The sequence below is a fragment of the Gorilla gorilla genome, chromosome 5 (genome assembly GCF_029281585.2).
Source record: "Gorilla gorilla gorilla isolate KB3781 chromosome 5, NHGRI_mGorGor1-v2.1_pri, whole genome shotgun sequence".
NCBI classification, from domain to species: domain Eukaryota; kingdom Metazoa; phylum Chordata; class Mammalia; order Primates; family Hominidae; genus Gorilla; species Gorilla gorilla.
This window is the reverse complement of record NC_073229.2, coordinates 175,390,722-175,396,721: the sequence shown is the minus strand read 5'-3', so window position 1 is coordinate 175,396,721 and position 6,000 is coordinate 175,390,722. Positions and strand designations below refer to the sequence as shown.

The 6,000-nt window shown below is 42.0% G+C and overlaps 1 long non-coding RNA gene and 1 pseudogene across 5 annotated transcripts in view; both read left to right on the top strand.

Moving 5' to 3' along the window:
* Positions 1-486: 486 nt before the first annotated feature.
* The window catches only part of LOC129534289 (uncharacterized), a 77,831-nt gene continuing 72,317 nt past the window's right edge, over positions 487-6,000 (top strand). For 2 of the 5 annotated variants that reach the window (XR_008680819.1, XR_010134398.1), the window contains exons 1-2: positions 495-562; positions 4,146-4,270. This is a non-coding gene — a long non-coding RNA (uncharacterized lncRNA). Of the gene's footprint in view, positions 563-4,142; positions 4,271-6,000 lie in introns of all 5 variants that reach the window. The other 3 variants (XR_008680820.1, XR_008680821.1, XR_008680822.1) reach the window with 3 other exon arrangements.
* LOC101142653 (small ribosomal subunit protein eS12-like) lies at positions 2,965-3,997 on the top strand (annotated as a pseudogene).

The following is a 6,000-nucleotide window of genomic DNA, read 5'->3' as shown; positions in this document are numbered from 1 at the left end:
ACTGCACTCCAGCCTAGTAAACAGAAGGAGACTCTGTCTAAAAAAAACACAGCAAAAACAAACAAACAAAAACGATAACAACAACTACGAAAAACCAACATTAAACAATGTAATCTATCTCACTGGTCATTGTGGAATCAAAAGCTTCCACCAATTCAAAGTGCGAGTTTTGTCTGTGAATCAATAGCTGATAAACAAGAGATGAGATCAATTAACATGATAGACTTAGCCACTTGGGGAACTTATTTTCTAGAGGACAAATTGATGAAAACAACATGAATTACAACCCATTAATCTGTCCTTAGGACCTAGAAAATGAGGAAAACTATTTATCTTGAAAATAATCATTGGGTATGATCATTAAAGCCCCCTTAATTCAGATTCTCTCTTCTGGTTGCACTCTAAGCCTATCATGATTTCCCATGAATGCAAGAATTCTGAGACTGAGATTCTCTAGAATTTTCCATGAGCGACAATTCTAAGTAATGACAAAGGTGCTGCACACAGGGCCATGCCCAACCAGCAGGCTCTCAGAGGACTCTTGAGGTGGAAATGAAAACAGGTAACTTCCATTTATATGTGTTTCATCTCATTCTATTTTAATTACTAATTTGAGTACAGTCTGCACCAGGTAAGATGGTTAGGTCAATGAAGGGCCACATATATGATGGTGGTCCCATAAGATGATAATGGAGCTGAGAAATTCCTATTGCCTGGTGATGTAGGAGCCATTGTCACACATTACGCATGTGTCTGTGGTGATGCTGGTGTCAACACACCGGTCACGTAAAAGTCTAGTACAGGCCAGGCGCAGTAGCTCACACCTGTAATCCTAGCACTTTGGGAGGCTGAGGAGCTCAGGAGTTCGAGACCAGCCTGGGCAACATGGCAAAACCCCGTCTCTACCAAAAATATATATATACTTTTTTTTTTGAGGCAGAGTCTCACTCTGCAATGGCACGATCTTGGCTCACTGCAACTTCTGCTTCCTGGGTTCAAGTGATTCTCGTGCCTCAGCCTCCGGAGTAGCTGGGATTACAGGCGACTGCCACCACACCTGGCCACTTTTTGTATTTTTAGTAGAGACAGGGTATCACCATTTTGGCCAGGCTGGTCTTGAACTCCTGACGTCAGGTGATCCACTCACCTTGGCTGGGATTACAGGCGTGAGCCACAGTACCTGGCCCCAGTATATTCATATACATTTATTTATAGCATGTTCTTCCTATTAATCCACAACTTTGAGCATTAGTGCTATGAAGTAAAATGCTATGTATCATATTTTACCAGGGTTGGACTGTGTGCCCAACCCTGGTATCACTTTTGAGGTTAAAGACTTGTGCTACCACCTTGGATCCTCCCTCTCATCTCTCAGTCTGAGGAAAGCAGGCTGCCATCTTGTAAGCCACCCAGTGGAGAGGCCTGTGTGGTAAGGGGCTGAAGCCTCCTGCCCTAGCAAGTTGAGAACCAATACCTATGAACAACTACGACAGTGAATTTGGAAGTAAAGTCCAGTGTCAAATGATCCTTGAGATGACAGCCCCTGGCCGACAGCTTAAATGCAATCTCATAAGAGTCCCTGAGTCAGGACCAACCAGCTAAGCCATTTCTGGATTCCTGATCCTCAGAAAATGTGAAATAATAAATATTTGGGGGTTTTGGTGTTTAAAAAAATGCTATGTGTTTGTGTTTAAAGGATGAATAAATTACATGTAAATTTGCAAGTCTAAGGATTTTCAGATGTTTTATGAAGAGGACTGTGGTAGATTCTTCTTGACTTTAGCAAATACAAATTCTCAGTGGTTACTGTTCCTATCTGAGCTGAGGCCTCAGTGTTTCTCATGTCCGAGTTTGGCTGAAGCCCTATTCTGTGAGGCTGCTGCACTGCTTGGTTTCTGAATAGGATCAGCATCAAGCTCTCAGAGGCAGGTGTGTGAGTGGGAAATGAGTTCATTTAACGGCAGGCAGAGTCACAGAACAACTTCACAACGAAGACGGTGCTACAAGGAGAACCTGTACTGTGACCACAGAGGCAGAATCAGCTATGATCATCTCATCTGCAAATAAAAAAACCAAGAGGTGCTCAACCAAAAACAACTGAAATTGAACTGTAGGTACGATGGCCTTTTTTTCATGCTTGGGGCTGAGAGGATCCAGAATTTTAGACAATGACACTAAAACACTACCTACATTCAGACCTAATAGTTCTGAATGAAAATTTCAAGTTATTTTTTGGAGTGGCAAATTATATGTACATTTAAATGTCCAAGTTCAATATAGGACAGTCTTTGGCTGGGCACGGTGGTTCATGCCTGTAATCCCAGCACTGTGGGAGGCTGAGGTGGGTGGATTACCTGAGGTCAGGAGTTCGAGACCAGCCTGGCCAACATGGTGAAACCCCATCTCTATAAAAATACAAAAATTAGCCAAGCATGGTGGCAGGCCCCTGTAATCCCAGCTACTTGGGAGGCCGAGGCAGGAGAATCGCTTGAACCTGGGAGGCAGAGTTGGAGTGAATTGAGACCACACCATTGCATTCCAATCTGGGCGACAAGAGCAAAACTCTGTCTCAAAATTAAAAAAAAAAAAAAAAAAAAAAAGAATAGTCCTCGGATCTGAAAGATGTTTCCCTAGAGGCCCAAGAGGCTTTTGCATCAGAAACAGAGAAAGGTAAATAGCCCATTGTGGAAAGAACGACTTTGCAAGGGAGGCCAAAGAGAAGTTTCCAGTTAATTCCACTTAGATGGAATGTCGAAGCAGTAATTAAAGTCAGTGCAGTAACTAAAGTCAGTGCAGTAACTAAAGTCAGTGCAGTAACTAAAGTCAATATTGTAAAAGTCAATATTTGTAAAAGACACAATAGGTTGGCTTGACAATGGTAAGACTAGGTCTCTCAGATCTAGGCAGAAATTTTTAACGTGCTAAGAATTTGAGGCTCTTTCCCTGCCGCTGCTGAGTCGTGCGGAGGCGGAGGCTTGGGTGCCTTCAAGATTCAGCTTCACCTGTAACCCACCGCCATGGCCAAGGAAGGCATTGCTGCTGGAGGTGTAATGGACGTTAATACTGCTTTACAAGAGGTGCTGAAGACCGCCCTCATCCACGATGGCCTAGCATGTGGAATTCATGAAGCTGCCGAAGCCTTAGACAAGTGCCAAGCCCATCTTTGTGTGCTTGCACCCAACTGTGAAGAGCCTATGTATGTCAAGTCGTGGAGGCCCTTTGCCATGAACACCAAATCAACCTAATTAAGGTTGATGACAGCAAGAAACTAGGGGAAAGGATAGGCCTCTGCAAAATTGACAGAGAGGGGAAACCCTGTAAAGTGGTTGGTTGCAGTTGTGTAGTAGTTAAGGACTATGGCAAGGAGTCTCAGGCCAAGGATGTCATCCAAGAGTACTTCAAATGCAAGAAATTAAGAAATAAATCTTTGGCTCACACACACATACACAAAAAGAATTTGAGGGGCCACACATTTTTAGAACTTTTGAGGCCCCATCATTTCACTGAAGTCAATGCTTTGGCCAGGCACAATGGCTCACACCTGTAATCCCAGCACTTTGGGAGGCCAAGGCGGGTGGACCACCTGAGGTCAGGAGTTCGAGATCAGCCTGATCAACATGGTGAAACCCTGTTCTCTACTAAAAATACAAAAATTAGCCAGACGTGGTGGTGCACACCTGTAGTCTCAGCTACTCTGGAGGCTGAGGCAGGATAATTGCTTGAACCCAGGAGGCAGAGGCTGTAGTGAGCAGAGACCGTGCCACTGCACTCTAGCCTGGGTGACAGGAAGACTCTGTCTAGGAAAGAAAGAAAGGAAGGAAGGAAGGAAGGAAGAAAGAAAAGAGAAAGGAGGGAGGGAGGGAGAGAGGAAGGAAGGAAAGAAGGAAGGAGGGAAGGAAATGCTTTAAAACACTTCCACTTTTAAATGCAAGATTTTAATCATATTCAGCTCCAATTTAGTGAAGACACAATGCCTGTAGGATATGACCTCTGCTGACACTTTGATCTTTAATAATAGGTGGTCTCCTTTTTTTCCCTCATATCATAATTAAATAGTAGATCTCTCATATGAAACCATTGTTTAGTTTGTAATGTTGGGCCTTGTATTTTTGTCCACCATTTCATTTTTGTGCCCTCTATAGTAGATAGCTGTGATGAAGAGGTCGTTGGTCATGTTGTCCTCTGTGCACTGCATGCCCATCACGCAGATTTCTCATCCACTCCGGGAGGTTTGTGCCTCTGTCTGTGTGTCCAGGTAGCATCTCTGCAGGTAGGAACTGTTAACACACTGGAAAAGAGTCACTTTGGGTTTTCCAACTTTTTAGCCCCAAACAGAGCATTTCCTGTCTTTCTGCTCCACTGGGATCTCATTAATTCTCAAACTCAACCATACAGGTAACTCTTGTATCTTTATTGGAGCATCCTGGTGGATGGAGGTAACAGAAGCTGCTATTTGAATACTAGGCTAATGCCAGTACATGGGTTCCATGGATAGTTTCACCCACCCCCATCTTTAATCACTTCCTCTATTGACTTTATCTTTTATAGAAATGTTGAAATCTATTTTAGGCTTAAAAATAAACAGACAGAGGCAACCAAATTGGAAAGGAAGTGTTCACAGATCATCTGGGCTTACATGCAGCAAGCCCTAATGATTACACACATACAAACACACATACACAGTTAGAATGAATGTGTTTAGTAAAGTTGTAGGATATAAAGTCATACAAAAATTAGTTGCATTTTTATATGCTAACAATGAACAATCTGAATAGGAAATTAACAGAAAAATTATTATGAAAAAGAATGAAATATTTCAGAATTTACTTAACCAATGAGGCAAAAAAACTTGTGCATTGAAAACATGGCTGAAATAAATGAAAGAAGACACAAATAAATGAAAAGACTTCTCATGTTCATGGATTGAAAGACATGATATTGTTAAAATATCAATACTACACAAATAGGCTGGGCACGGTGGCTCACACCTATAATCTCAGCACTTTGGGAGGCTGAGGTAGATGGATCACCTGAGGTCAGGAGTTTGAGACCAGCCTGGCCAACATGGTGAAACCCTGTCTCTACTAAAAATACAAAAATTAGCTGGGTGTGGTGGCAGGCACCTGTAATCCCAGCTACTCGGGAGGCTGAGGCAGGAGATCACTTGAACCCAGGAGGAGGAGATTGCAGTGAGCCGAGATTGTGCTATTGCACTCCAGCCTGGGCAACAAGAGTAAGACTCCATCTTAAAAAAACAAACAAACAAACAAAAAACCACACACACAAATAGATCAACAGATTCAATGCAACCCCTATCAAAATCCCAATGGCAGAAAAATCTATCCCCAAATTTATATAAACTCTCAAGGGACCCTGAATAGCTAAAATAATCTTGAAAAAGAACAAAGTTGGAGGTGTTACACTTCTTGATTTCAAAACTTATTATAAAACTACAGTAATCAAAAGAATATGGTATGCATACAGACAGGCATATAAACCAGTGGAATATAATAGAGAACTCAGAAATAGACCCATGCATGTACGGCCAAATGATTTGTTTAAATTCTTATTATTTTTTTGAAATGGGGTCTTGCTGGCCTTGAATTCCTGGCCTCAAGCAATTCTCCTACCCCCACCTCCTGAGTAGTGAGGACTACATATGTCTGCCACTTCACCCAGCTCAATGGCTTTTGACAAAGATGCCAAGACCGTTCAAGGAAGAAAGAACAGCCTTTCAAAAAATGGTGTTGGAGAAACTGTATTTCCATATGCAAATAAATGAAATTGAGTCCTTACTTTATACCATACATGAAAAGCAACTTAAAATGGATCAAAGAACTAAATATAAAACTTAGAACTATTAAACTCCTAGACGAAAACAGGGGAAAAGCTGACGTTGGATTTGGCAAGTGTTTCCCAGACATGATACAAAAAGCATAGGTAACAATGGTAAAAATGCGTAAATCAGACAGCATCAAAACTATAAACTGGCTGGGCATG